This window comes from Salvelinus namaycush, chromosome 9 (genome assembly GCF_016432855.1).
Source record: "Salvelinus namaycush isolate Seneca chromosome 9, SaNama_1.0, whole genome shotgun sequence".
Classification (NCBI taxonomy): Eukaryota; Metazoa; Chordata; class Actinopteri; order Salmoniformes; family Salmonidae; genus Salvelinus; species Salvelinus namaycush.
The window spans coordinates 35164808-35180913 of NC_052315.1; positions in this window are offsets into that span (position 1 = coordinate 35164808).

Genomic DNA, 16106 nt, shown 5'->3' on the forward strand with positions numbered 1-16106 from the left:
CGGGTTTTTAGGGCGGTGCTAAAGTGATCTTAGAAGTAAACAGCGGCTTTGAGAATGATGACGCAAAAAATGCCTAGGTATCCCCCTTACCCCCGTCACTGTCCAATTCTTGTTTTTAAACGATGAGAGAAGTGCTACACCTGGTGGAGAGAGATTGTAAGACAGAAATAGTTGCTTTATGCGTGCTGTACGTTACGACATGACACGTCACGATGTAACGGCTGGTCAGTTTTTTTCAACTTTTCTCCAATACTATGGAGCCATTACCATGTCGATCAACGCTTGAATAGAAACCTAGTTCACACCCCCGATTTTGAAGTCAACACAGTCCCATTAGTTTTCTTTGTAGCCTCGTTTGAATGTTGCGGTTGCGCACATTTGTACGGAATGGGGTGAGTTTACGTTATCTGGGTGATTTCTTTTTTTTCTACATCGCACAGCAAGATATTTACAAGCGATTTAGAGCAGACGGAAATGGCTAGAGCAGACCGAAAGAGCTAGAGCAGACCGAAAGAGCTAGCTAGGTTAGCTAAGAAAATATGCAGTAATTCAATGTTGGCTAACAATAAAAATACTTAAACAAGTCAAGGTATCAACCCAGCAGCTGCTGAAAATATTCTTCCACTTCAAGATTTACTAAAATAGTCTGAGCTTTATGTGTCTTCGAAGGAGGCTTCCGATTACAGTTAATACCAGTATTTTTCTGCATTTTACCCATAATGCATTGCAATCTACAGCATTAATGCTGTAAAACACATTTATGGTATTTTACTGTGCATTCTAGAGTGTTTTACTGTTGAAATTACAGAAAAGTCTTAGTGTACCTTACAGCTGTGACGACCCACCGTCTGCCGAATTCTCTCTGCTCTCGTTTTCCCTAATAGGATGTCAGTGGGCGGAGCCGGGAGGGTCGTCAGCGAAATGGGACACACCTGGGCTAGGGTGTGTCCCAGGGATAAATACACCTTTCCCCCATTCATTTAGACTCTGTGCAGACACTTATTTTTGTTTGCTTTGGCACTGCAACACCCCTCATCACCATCTATGCATTTAACCACTCACTTACACTACTGAATACTGACTACACACACACCATGTTAATTGTATATAGTTTACTTAAGGAATAACAAAAATATATTAACTTATCTCCATGTTGTCTCGCTCTGTTACGTGCTACGAGCCAGTTCATGACACAGCACAGGTGTCAAACTAATGCCACGGAGGGCCAAGTGGCTGCAGGTTCACTCTTACCCTGTACTTGATTGATAAATGGTCACTAATTAGTAAGGAACTCCCAACACCGGGTTGTCTAGGGCTAAATGAAAGGCAAAACCAAAAACCTGAAGACACTAGGCCCTGCATGGAGTGAGTTGACACCCTTGGATTATAGGTTAAGGAAACTAATGTGTAATTTAGCTGAACTATCCCTTTAAAACAGATTATGTTCTTTAGATCTTGTATAGTGATATTGATAAACCTAACAACTTAACATAGAAATCAAAGTAGATGACACTGAATGTGAACCAAAGTACCTCCACTTCATGAAATGGTTCTTCTACTTCATTTGACAAACATTATATAAAAATACAATCTTATATTCATTAAGGCACACAATCAACATACAGTATAAAGTACTAGTTTCATTAAAGCTTTACTAATGTCCAAAATACACACATTTTGATTAGTGCAACAGCCAAGCCAAAATACTTAATCAAGTATAATTGATTACTACCCTGAAATAGTTCAGCAGTATTGCACGCTGACATTGAATAGTCTCTCACTTCACAATCATTCCCTCCACCATTGAAGTGCATGTATGCCTAATTTGTTTATACTTACAATATGATGAAATAAATTGGTTGACAGAGATCCTGGGTAAGGCCTCAGATCCACGAGGGACAGAGAAAAAGATTGAGAAGTAAAAGGCATTTAGCATATGCAACTTTTTGAGATCTGGTAGAATTGGATAGGTGTCCCACAATGACATCAATTCCACATGGCCTTTCAGACCAGATGGAGCAAGATTCAAAGTTTATTTGCCACGTGCACAGGAGTAAAACAGTACTGTGTACTACCATATTGCGGTACCTATCCAATCCTCTCTGATCTACACAAGCGCCTAGGCCAGTGTTTCCCAAATTCAGTCCTTGAGTACCACCAACAGCACATATTTTAGTTGCGGTCCCAGACAAACTCACCTGCTTCAACTCATTGAGTGCTTGATGATTAGTTGACAAATTTTATCAGGTGTGCTTGTCCGGGGCTACAACAAAAATGTGTGCTGTTGGGGGTACTCGAGGACTGGAGTTGGGAAACACTGGCCTAGAGGGTATGGGCAATTTTAACCAGCCCATTGACTCAGCTCTCACTAGGACCCCAGACAGCATGCAAATAAAAATGGGAATATATACAGTACCAATCAAAAGTTTGGATACCTAGTCATTCAAGTGTTTTTCTTAATTTTGTACTATTTTCTACTTTGTAGAATAGTGATGACATCAAAACTATGAAATAACACATGGAATCATGTAGCAACCCCAAAAAGTGTTAAACAAATCAAAATATATTTTATATTTGAGATTCTTGAAATTAGCCACCCCCTGTGTACTGTGTGGGAAGCACAGTACACAGTATCTAGTGCCCCACCGAAGAGAACCAGGATCCAGTTTTAATAAGGAATTGACAACACTGCACTAACGGACAGTGTGTGTAGCAGAATAACAGAGACAGGGTGGCCTTCTTTTCCTGTTTGTGCTGAGAAGTAGTAGTGGCTTCCTAGTTCTGTCAGGGATGTGGTCCGTCACTGGACTGAGAATAGATATGCAGAAAGCTCACAACAAATCTTTGTCTCATTTTTATTAGACTTATATAGAAGGATATTTCATATGTGACATGATTACAATCAAGGTAATATAATAAAATAGATTTATGGTTTGTTTTGGCAGCAAAAGGTAACCTTGGCCAGATGTTGGCATAGAGTAAGTTGTAAAGCATCTGAACTTATCCTTCGCTGTACATATTGCCAGTGGTGTAAAGTACTTAAGTAGTACTTTAAAGTATTTTTTACTTTTTATTCTTTTGCCTATTTTTACTTCACTACATTCCCTGACACCCAAAAGTTATATTTTGATAGTAAAATGGTCCAATTCACACACTTATCAAGAGAACATCCCTGGTCATCCCTACTGCCTCTGATCTGGCAGACTCACTAAACACAAATTGATCATTTCTAAATGATGTCTGAGTGTTGGAGTGTGCCCCTGGCTATCCATCAATTTAAAAAAAAAAATATGTAATTGTGCCATCTGGTTTGCTTAATAAGGAATTTGAAATAGTTTAAACTTTTACTTTTGATACTTAAGTACATTTGAGCAATTCCATGTACTTTTGATACTTAAGTATATTTAAAACCAAATACATTTAGACTTTTACTCAAGTAGTATTTTACTGGGTGACTCACTTTTACTTTAGTATTTTCTATTAAGGTATCTTTACTTTTACTCAAGTATCAGTACTTTTTCCACCACTGCATATTGCCGGTGTAGGGAGTATGATATATGTGGGAGATTTTTAATGAGGACACAAGGTGGTCAAGTCTACATCCTTGTAGAGGAATCTAATTTCCAAGTCAGCAGGGCATTTTCCAGATGTAAATAATAAAATGGTTCCACTTTACAATGTGTCCATAATACTTGTGCATTTACATAGCAGTTACATAGGCAAGTACAGTTTCATCACATTGTAGGTTCATACTTTTTTTACACAGTGCTTGTTAGTTATCACTCAATAGGTGTCAGTATCATCACAGATGAACCAAACCCTGGATAGAGGGGCTGAGTGAATGTGGTCTGGACTCTGGAGGAGGGTCATTGTGTCAGAGACACTGTAAAAAGACAGAGTTCATGCCCTGTGGTCCAGGTATACTCCCACTCAGGAGCAACGGATGGTAGGTATACCAGTCTCTACTATTGTGGTAGAAAATGCATCTGGATGCAGAGCAGTACGAGCTCCAGGACAGATCATTACCTCCAAACCAACACTCATTACCACTTCCTCTCCTGCTGATCCCTTTATATGAGACGGCTACATCAATGCCATCCCCGCTCCACTCTTACCTCCCAGTAGCAGGCTCCAGACCCTCTCTACAAAACAGCAGTGGCTAAATCTATGTTGATGGTAAGGATAAGGCTGGACCTTATCACTTCTAGTCACCTTTGTTTCCCTCAGACAGAAACAGTAGTTGATTTGCTGTGCTGGGATCCAATGTCAGCTAGCACCAGTCTAGGAAGAGGACAAATAAAGCATGTCAAAAAGGCCAATTGCCTTTTAAGGTAATTTATTGACAAGCCATTGCCAGTCATCCCATCTCTGCTCCGTATGTTGGCCAATCACCTCCCTTGCGACCTTTTCTTGTGTGTCAGCCAGGTGAGTTTCCAAAAGAGAGTAGGAAATAATGGGTATAGACTTCAGCAGCAGAGATGGCCTAGTCAAGTTGATGAGTGATGTGTGAGTCCATTCAACAGTGAGTAGTGTTTGTATAATGTTTGCTAAGCTTTTATACTTCTGTTTGGTTTTGACCTGCATGCATGCCTCTATACCTTTAGAGATGGACCATACGTCCTGTTGTCTCACGCTAGCAGTTACAGAAATATTTTTCTTGCTATGAGAGTTATTTGGTTGTTTATCTACCTTAGTTGAATAAACAGACTGTAAATCGCTCTGGATAAAAGCCCAAAATTTAAATAAAAAAAATGAACACTTGCAAAGCACACTGGGTGGGTATTATTATAATGAGCACCGCCCCAAACAAGACAGATCGTGTCCCCTTGCTCAGACGTTGCTGACGCATGCCAGATCTTACAACACCTGGATAGGAACTTTACGTTTCAGCTAATCACATCATACATTTATGTTATAGCAATCTGGTGCCAGACGGTACAGTCGATGACGTTGCATGCAACCATTGGTTGATGCATGCAACGTCTGAGCAGGGGAACACAACCCAAATCGGTTGGTCCTTCCTGGTCCAAGTCTGAACCAATCATAGACGTTTATGTTTCACAAGTTTGGAGAGCACATCACAGTAGAGTACAGTACAATATGGTATGGTAGAGTTTTGTCCAGTAGAGTAGACACGAGTAGTACATTACATTTTAGTAATTTAGTCATTTCACTCCATCCCGAGTTAGTGTATTAATTTTAAGATAGGTAAGTGAGACAACCATATATCACATGTCGTAGTAAGTACATTTTCCCTCAATAAAGAAGTTATCAGCAAAGTCAGTGCTAGTAGGAAAAGACAAATGCAGGTAATCACGGGGCAGGGGGTGGGGCGTGCGACGTGGTGTTTATTTAAGATCATCTTTAAAGAGATAGGTTGTCAGAAGTTTTCAGAAGATGGGCAGGAACTCCGCTGTCCTGATGTTAGGGGGAAGCTTGTGGTTTTATTAAAGCTGCAATATGTCACTTTTTGGACGACCCGACCAAATGTACATATAAATGGAAGTTATAGATCTGTCATTCTCATCAAAAGCAAGTCTAAGCGGTATTGTTAGGTGTGTATATGGGAGGCGAAGTCAAGTGCAGGAGAGCGGATTATAGTAAACAGGCGCACTTTAATACTAGTCAACAACGACAGCACATAAAAAATACTAGTGCCAAAAACACGGTACATAACAAAAGTGCAGCGCCTGACAAATATCCACGTAACAATAAACAATTACACACAAAGACATGGAGGGGAACAGAGGACTAAATACATGCAGTGTGATTATGGAATGAAAACCAGATGTGTATGAAACAAGACTAAACAAATGGATATACTGTATGAGAAATGGAGCGGCGATGGCTAGAAAGCCGGTGTTGTCGATCGCCGAACGCCGCCCGAACAAGGAGAGGAGCCGACTTCGGCGGAAGTCGTGACAGGTATATCTGTTCTATGTGTGCTATTTCTATGCTTCCTGGTCTTAAGTTGTGTTTTAGTGTCTTACTTTCGTCTTTGTACACCAGCTTCAAACAGCTGAAAATATATTTTGGTTATGGTAAATATATTTCACAGTGGTTCAGATGGTACAATGATTATCTACACTATACTTGCTTGTTTTGTCACAAACTGAAATAAGGCGATCTATTAGAATTTTATCAACCAGGAAATGGCAGAGCGATTTCTGCATAGTGCATCTTACATTTATTGCCACCAGGGCCCGCTGGTGTAACTGCTAAACTGCTTGCTGACATTACACTGTACTGCATGATTGTAGCGGGTTTACTGTCACGTTAGTTCCAGTAGCTATGTTGACTATGACGTTAGCTAATATGGTGACAACGATGTAGGCTGTGGGTAGTGGTTAGCGGTTCTTTTTTTGCCTGGTCACAGATGGCTGATGTGTTGTGCACTGAAGTCCACAACTGAAGGGAAAAGGTGAGATGCGGAGAGGGCGTAGATGTGAAAAGGAATTATACAACGAGCAAAGTGATCATGCTCTTTGTATGTGGCTGCTATGAAAGTGAACTGTGTTTGCTTGTAATAAGGGATGTATTCATTCTGCCGATTCTGTTGAAAAACATTTCTAAAACAGTGGCAAACAGAATGAAAAGGGGATAAACATACCTGAATTGGTCCAATATAAACTCTCCTTTGCAACTGTTGGACTAATGATTACGCTATAGATCATCTAGATGCAGGCAAGAGTGTGCAAGACGGTGTTGACTGTGTCATGGTCTGTCAACTTGATTACTCAAATTCTCTCGACCCACTTTCATTCATAGGCTGTATCAACCTCATGATGGGTATAGGGAAAACATTAACCTTCAGAGAGACCACCTCCTGTGTCGGCTCCTGCATCTCCTCTCTCTCCTGGTTTTTCTGATGGGATTTCTGCTGATTCTCCTCCAACTGCTTCTGCAGAGAAATGTATCATACACATAAGACGATTAAAGTGCTAATTATCAGGCAGGCTTGCTGTGCATCCGACAAGGTCATTTCAAAGTGCATAATTGGGTAATTTTTGATTGAGACATTGACCAATGAGAACACAACCTATATTCACCCACTCAAAAAGACAGCCAAAAGTTAGTTATCATTACGCTTTCAATCATCTAAAAGCACAACCAAATTCCAATGGAAAAACAGATTTTTGATTTCGTTGTCACCCAAATGTCTCACTGTGAAATGGGAATACAAGTTTAGATTCTTTTTTATTTATTTATACAGATTAATGCGTTGTCACTGTGCTTCTTCTAATAGCAAAACCAAATGACCTGGATTGCAGTTAAGATTCCATTAAAAGTAAACGGTGCAGGTGATCAATGCCGAGATTCCGCGCAGATTATTACAACAATTGTGAAGATCTACACAGACCTGCGACGATCTATGCACATCCTATCTTGAACACGCACACTTTTTGCATTGCTATTATTACATAAGAAGAAATGTATAGTTACAGTAACCTCAAAATGTGACCATGGATCTGTTACTCATTTTAAGGTTGAACGCTACATTAGTTTGTAAGATAGCAACTAACCATTCTAGCTTTAAGGCTACACCCATTTTTGGACTTATAAATTAAATGTTATATACCCATGGATACTCGAAGAACATAAATAATATATACCTCATGAGCTTAGTTCAACTGTCGTATCTCATCAGAACCCAACAGCTTGTTTAACGGCAATGTAAATGTAAACAAACTCTAGCCTCAAAACATAGTTAACTTTAAATGTTGCTATCACGGATAGTCAGTCCTTGCATCCATAGCTATGTCTATGAGTTGGAGAGTGGTTACATTTCTGAAGGCTGATCCCTCAGTTTAACCAAAGCAGAGGTGGGGGAAGTTTGTTATTTTTTCAATTAAGGGCTCTAGCTTGAACTTTTACTGTATTACACAAGTCATATTGAATTGTGTTTGGCTCACCATGTAACCAAATACCGTCATTGGATAGTTCCATCTGAGCCACTGGCTTCCATTTTTCCAGTTTTTCCCCAATTGTTTACACACTAAAACTGGCCCATGAGGCCCAATGACCCAAACCTGTAACTCATTTAGTACAACCAGACACCAAATCTGCAATACTACTGGCACATGTTTTGCTTCACACTCAGATTGCAATTCTATAACAAACTTTTGGCAAAAACACAACACGCAATTCTCTACCTTTGGTACAACCTTCACAACTAAAATCTCTTGTGTGCAAATGAAAAGCAACACTGTTCAACAAGATAAACTGAATTACCAATTGATCACTTTCTCTTCACATGTGCAAACACTAATTGCATAAATGTTCACTTTGCAATCAGACCTTTGGTATGGATAAAAAGTCCACAAGTGAGTACTCCTGTGTTTGGAGAACAATGGAAGCAAACTTGGCAGAGAGAGGTAGAGGTAGAAGTTGAGGTGGTAGACCAAGATCAAGTAGAGAGTAATCTCTGATGAAATTTGGGGCGACTGGTGGACCATGTGGTCAACCATGGTTTGACCTTGAGGCTGGGCAGAGAGTTCTGCCCAATCTGAGCCACTTTACCGTAGCATTCATCATCATCCGGACATTCCAAAATGAGAATAGGTTTGTACTGCAGACATTGGACCCATCTACTACTTTTACTACTTGACAGTAGTACAACATAAAACATAACGTAGTTTCCAAAACATACTGTAAGGCGAAAAAGTAAATGTTTCATGTATTACTGTATGTATGAAATTTGGAGCTAGACAACTTTGTAATATGTTTATCTTGTATACTGTAGTGTTTACTGTACTGCATGCTATTTTGTTTTTGTAGAACTGAAAGACGATCACCACGTACGTGGTAGAATGTGTCTATTTACAGACGAACAGGAGGCTGCTATTGTGCAAATCGTAGTTGAAAATAATACCATAAGACTGAGGGAAATCCAACAGATTAATGAAAACCCTGCCATAACAGAGTGAGCTTATCAACCATAGCCCGCATCCTTAAGAAACACCATCTCCGGATGAAGCAAATCTACAGAATCCCATTTGAAAGGAATTCCCAAAGAGTGAAAGTACGAATATGTGCAAGTAAGCAATGTAGTATTATTACACTCTTTAAACATTAGACTTATTGATGTTGCCAGTGAACTGTACTATACAGCAATTACAGTATTTACTGTAATTTCAGAGAATCATGGAGTTGGATGCAAGTCCTATCCCCCAGGAACTCACATTCATAGATGAGGCTGGATTTGATTTAGCAAAAACGAGGAGGAGAGGAAGGAACATCATTGGTCAACGCGCCATCATTGAGGTACCTGGCCAGCACGGGGGAAATGACACCATGTGCGCAGCTATGAGCCACAATGGGGTCCTCCACTGCCACACCATCCTTGGACCATACAACACTGCCCATCTCCTTAATTTCCTGAATGCCTTACATGACAATCTTTTTCAGCCAGAGCAGAGAGGGCCAGGCGATCCTGAGCAGAAAATGTATGTATTAATTTTGATTTGGGACAACGTGAGTTTCCGTTGGGCTGCTCAGGTCCGCAAATGCTTCCCATGACCATCCCAGGTTTACAATTCTCTATCTCACACCATATTCCCCATTTCTCAACCCCATTGAGAAGTTGTTTCCTGGTTGGGGGTGGAAGGTGTATGATCGCAAACCCCATCAACGTACAGTGCCTTGCAAAAGTATTCATCCCCCTTCCGTTTTCCTATTTTGTTGCATTACAACCTGTAATTTAAATAGATTTTTATTTGGATTTCATGTAATGCACATACACAAAATAGTCCAAATTGGTGAAGTGAAATAAAAAATAAAAAAACTTGTTTAAAAAAAACGGAAAAGGGGTGGGTGCATATGTATTCACCCCCTTTGCTAGGAAGCCCCTAAATATGATCTTGGGCAACCAATTACCTTCAGAAGTCACATAATTAGTCAAAGTCCACCTGTGTGCAATCTAAGTGTCACATGATCTGTCACGTAATCTCAGTGTATATATATACACACACCTGTTCTGAAAGGCCCAGAGTCTGCAAGGGGCACCATGAAGACCAAGGAGCTCGCCAAACAGGTCAGGGACAAAGTTGTGGAGAAGTACAGATCAGGGTTGGGTTATAAATATCTGAAACTTTGAACATCCCACGGAGCACCATTAAATCCATTATTAAAAAATGGAAAGAATATGGCACCACAACAAACCTGCCAAGGGCCGCCCACCAAATCTCAGAGACCAGGCAAGGAGGACATTCATCAGAGGCAACAAAAAATAACAAAGATAACCCTGAAGGAACTGCAAAGCTCCACAGCGGAGATTGGAGTATCTGTCCTGTCGTGTCTCTGACTATGATTAAATGAGATGACAGGCTATTTTATCAAATCGTTTACCTAATGTTTAATTTATTACGTGATTGAATTAAACCATGCAACAATTAATTCATTAATAACCTGGGGCACCAAGGAAGAGTGTTTATAGAGCTGCTGTCTTCCGAAAAAAACTCTTGAAGATCTTTTATATCAATAGCAGTCAATCATTAATCGTCACCTTATTCAGTCTCATTCTGATTGTCGTAAAGTACTTGGTTATCTGTACGAACCCTGGCTAACAAGTTGAATCAGCAATACACAAATTGGCTTAATATTTATTTATTTACTAAATACCTAAATAACACAGAATTACACATATATATACAGGATAGATCATACATCGATGTCACGTTCGTCGTAACATTGAAGAGAGGACCAAGGCGCAGCGTGATATAAATACATTCTTCTAATTTATTATAACGTAACGAAGAATATTTAAACAGACTTACAAAAACAACAAACGAACGTGAAGCTATAATTTAAACAAGTGCAGACACAGGCAATTTACACATAGACAATCACCCACGACATACCCAATGAATATGGCTGCCTAAATATGGTTCCCAATCAGAGACAATGATAAACAGCTGCCTCTAATTGAGAACCAATCTAGACAGCCATAGACATACAAACACCTAGACTAGACAAAACCCCATAAACACACAAAACCCCTAGACATGACAAAAACACCTAGACTAGACAAAACCCCATAAACACACAAAACCCCTAGACATGACAAAAACACCTACATCCCCCATGTCACACCCTGACCTAACTAAAATAATAAAGAAAACAAAGATAACTAAGGCCAGGGCGTGACAATCGATTACTAATCATGTCAGAAAAGTCCCTAGTGGACTAACCCGATATGATGGCTGGTTACACAAAGGAAGGGGGTTGGGTTTGAATGAAAGAGCGGGAAGACTGAGGGACAAAGGAATTGGGTCTCTATCTAGCTATGCTACCGTAAATACAGAAACGTATGCATTCTAATAACCACCCATTCGGAAAAGGAAAATGCAAGATATATATTTACTCTGAGCTGCGCTTCGATAGATGTGTCGAAGATGGAAGACTGGTTTGCCCAGCAGAGATTGCCATTGTCCTTTGAAGAATATTTCTGGTCGTAGTGTTGTAGAGCGGATACGTTAAAGTACCCTGTCGTTCTTCTGAGATTGTCTGTCCTTTCCTAGGCCACGTACGTTTCCAGCTGCAGCTGATAACTCGACGTCTAGGATGTAACACTTCTTCTTTAGTGAATAATAGTTCAAAGTTCATACCAAGTTGTCATAATCAGCTCGTGCTGTATTCAGGCTGGTCTGGTCGAAATTCACCATTCCAGTGTGGTGATCGTCACCATGTTGAAATTCGCCCTTCTAAACGTTCGGACAGCAGTCCTCACATTTCTGGAATTAAATGTTAATGAGCGTTACGGGGGCTTTTGTACTGGGGAGGAGAAGGGGCGTGTTTCATCCTTCTAACCAATGTCTGTGCTCCCGTGGGTGGGGTTACTGATTGAGCATAAGTTTACTTATGAAACAATTCTCTCATTTAGAAGCTAAAATCACATTTTATCTTCTCACAAATAGTTTCATGTTTAAACACAAGTTTTGTAACATTTTGATGTAAATCTGATAACTAGAATATGTAGACTTTCAAAGATACAATTCTGTCGTCCTATCATCAGTAACAATGACTGATCTGACATCATATTCTTTAAGTACTAACGGACCCTTCCATTACAGGAATATTGTCTCATTGTTCAACTTTCTGACGTTAGCATCCCGTAGAGTCTTTCTCTGTGGTAACAAAAGGGCTTTCCAAAAGTCCATTCTGTAGAGTGGAGAGAGAGTTTCAGTATTTATGATAGGTCATAAACCAGTGGTGGGGTGGGGGGGTTGTAACCCTCTGTCACGAAGAGTAGGCCAGAAGGCAAAAAAACCCTAACCTCTATCAAATAAAAAGATGGCGAAGCCGCAAAAGTACTTCTGTGCAAGGGTGTTTATTTACAGAGTGAATCCGGAAGAAAAACAACAGTACTGCCATCCAAAGTATCCATTATGGGGACAGCTTAAAAACAATGCTGCCCTATCAACAGCTCAATCCCAAAATGGCTTCCCTTTGAACTGAAAGAGAGGCTCCTTTTGTAGGGGAAGCCCCTCCCATCAGAACATAATCAGCACTAATTAAATAAGCAATTACCTATTCAAAGCCTACATTTTCCATTCAGCTAAACATACTAAAGTATATACATTGCAACACGTTTTCCATGACACAATATACCAATATAACATTTACAAAATCACATCACTACTGACATGGTGTCTTTCAATTTGACCATTTACATTAACGAGCCATTCGGGACAGACACTACAAAGTCAGCCCGATTGCCTTAGCTCTGGTCCTTATCCCAGCATACCCGGAAGCTACAGAGATGGAGAGAGGAACAGAACCAAACAAACAACGGGCTCATCCCTAACATTGATAAGTATAATAAATGTTGCTTAAATTAAACATGAACACTTGTCTGTATATTCCTTATACCATAACCTGTTACTGACGGGAGGTAAGTGTGAAATGTATGTACTAAGATAGGGACGTTAACTTGTGTGTTGACCCACCTTGTTAACGTAGCTGATAACGGAGCAGGGAGGCGTGATGAATGTGTGTGTGTGTGTTAGTGTACCAAATGCTACCCGCGGCCAGTGACGGACTTCTCCGTCACAGCCTCACCCAACAGGGCAAAGTCATGACAGCCCATAAGGACCACTTTAAGCTGTACACTCCACAGAGCTGGGCTTTAAGGAAGAGTGTCTAGAAAAAGCCATTGCTTCTAGAAAAAAATGAGCAAGCATGTTTGGTGCTCGCCAAAAGGCATGTGGGAGACTCCACAAACATATGGAAGAAGGTACTCTGGTCAGATGAGACTAAAATTGAGCGTTTTGGCCATCAAGGAAAATGCTATGTCTATGTTAAGGGGAAACACCTCTCATCAACCCGAGAACACCATCCCCACAGTGAAGCATGGTGGTGGTAGCATCATGCTGTTTTTCATCGGCAGGGACTGGGAAGCTGGTCAGAATTGAAGGAATGGCGATAAATACAGGGAAATTCTTGAGGAAAACCTGTTTCAGTCTTCCAGAGATTTGAGACTGGAAAGGTAGTTCACCTTCCAGCAGAACAATGACCCTAAGCATAATGCTAAAGCAACACTAGAGTGGTTTAACTTTTTATGGCTGCAGGGGCAGTATTGAGTAACCAGATAAAAGGTGCCCATTTCAAACGGCCTCGTACTCAATTCTTGCTCGTACAATATGCATATTATTATTACTATTGGATAGAAAACACTCTCTAGTTTCTAAAACCGTTTGAATTATATCTGTGAGTCAAACAGAACTCATTTGGCACAAACTTCCTGACCAGGAAGTGGAAAGTCTGAAATCGATGCTCTGTTCTACTTCCTGCCTATACATGGGCATGATACGTAAGAGTATACGTGCACTTCATAGACCTTCCCCTGGATGTCAAGAGGCTGTGAGAGAAGAAATTTCGTGTTTATCTTGGTCTGAATTGGAATACAAGCTCTTTGTATGACGTGTCCCTCATTTCCGGTACTCTTGGGAGCGCGAGGTGGACAGTGGGATTGCCTTCTGTTTAGCTGCCGTTATGGACGACTACTATCTCCGGCTCTGATTTTATTTGATACATGTGACCATATCATCGTAAAGTATGTTTTTTCAATATAGTTTAATCAGATTATTGAAATTTTTTCGGGAGTTTTGCCGTGTTCCGTTCTCTGACTTTGTTGACGATGGAGCGATTCGTGCCACTTGGCTAGTGCGCGTGCTAAATGAAGAGGGAAAGTTGCCGTTCTAAATCCAAACAACGACTGTTCTGGACAAAGGACACCTTGTCCAACATTCTGATGAAAGATCAGCAAAAGTAAGAAACATTTTATGATGCTATTTCATATATCTGTCGTAGATGTGAACTAGTCGTCGGCGCCCAAGTGTTTCTGGCTATTGTGCTAAGCTAATATAACGCTACATTTTGTTTTCGCTGTAAAACACTTAATAAATCGGAAATATTGGCTGGAATCACAAGATGCCTGTCTTTCATTTGCTGTACACTATGTATTTTTCAGAAATGTTTTATGATGAGTAATTAGGTATTTGACGTTGGTGTCTGTACGTTTTATGGCTGCTTTCGGTGCAATTTCTGATTGTAGCTGCAATGTAAACTATGATTTATACCTGAAATATGCACATTTTTCTAACAAAACATATGCTATACAATAAATATGTTATCAGACTGTCATCTGATGAAGTTGTTTCTTGGTTAGTGGCTATTTATGTCTTTATTTGGTTGAATTTGTGATAGCTACTGATGGAGTAAAAAACTGGTGGAGTAAAAAAAGTGGTGTCTTTTGCTAACGTGGTTAGCTAATAGATTTACATATTGTGTCTTCCCTGTAAAACATTTTAAAAATCGGACATGTTGGCTGGATTCACAAGATGTGTACCTTTCATATGCTGTATTGGACTTGTTAATGTGTGAAAGTTAAATATTTAAAAAAATATATATTTTGAATTTCGCGCCCTGCACTTGAGCTGGCTGTTGTCATAAGTGTACCGACGACGGGCTTGCAGCCATAAGAAGTTTTTTAAGGGGAAAATGTCTTGGAATGGCCTAGTCAAAGTCCAGACCTCAATCCAATTGAGAATCTGTGGTATGACTTAAAGATTGCTGTACACCAGCGGAACCCATCCAACTTGAATGAGCTGGAGCAGTTGTGCCTTGAAGAATGGGCAAAAATGGATGCGTCATGCCAGAAGATATTTCCCACACTGTCTGGCCAAGGAGAATATCGCCTGTGATGTTGATGAAAATAATTTTTGCATTCGTGTTCCTTGTTTGAGTACAGACAAACAATGTACTGTACAGTGTAATAACAAAATCTTAGTTTTTACACTGAAATAGGTTCTGATAGTAGTGTTTTGAATATGTCACATTAGTGTGATCCAGGTTGTCACTAAGTTAGATTAATTTGAGGTGTGTGTGTCTCATTTGTTTGCAATTTCATTTTGAGCAGGGAGTGATTTTGATTGATTGTGTTTCATTTTGCAAGATGTCTGTGGGGGGGGGGGGGGGCCCCCCGGGTGGCGCAGTGGTCTAGAGCACTGCATCGCAGTGCTAGCTGCGCCACCAGAGTCTCTGGGTTCGCGCCCAGGCTCTGTCGCAGCCGGCCGCGACCGGGAGGTCCGTGGGGCGACGCACAATTGGCTTAGCGTCGTCCGGGTTAGGGAGGGTTTGGCCGGTAGGGATATCCTTGTCTCATCGCGCTCCAGCGACTCCTGTGGCGGGCCGGGCGCAGTGCGCGCTAACCGAGGGGGGCGGGTGCACGGTGTTTCCTCCGACACATTGGTGCGGCTGGCTTCCGGGTTGGAGGCGCGCTGTGTTAAGAAGCAGTGCGGCTTGGTTGGGTTGTGCTTCGGAGGACGCATGGCTTTCGACCTTCGTCTCTCCCGAGCCCGTACGGGAGTTGTAGCGATGAGACAAGATAGTAATTACTAGCAATTGGATACCACGAAAATTGGGGAGAAAATTTAGAAAAAAGAAAAAGAAAAAAAAGAAAAAAAAGATGTCTGTGGGGTTTGGAGAAATTGTCTAACTGTTTTGTGTTTTGAGTATCTGAGATGTAGTTTTAGCAAACGTGTGTTAACAATTGGGAAAATGTAACTTATTTTTAGCTGAGTTGGAGGCGTGAATCCAACAAAATT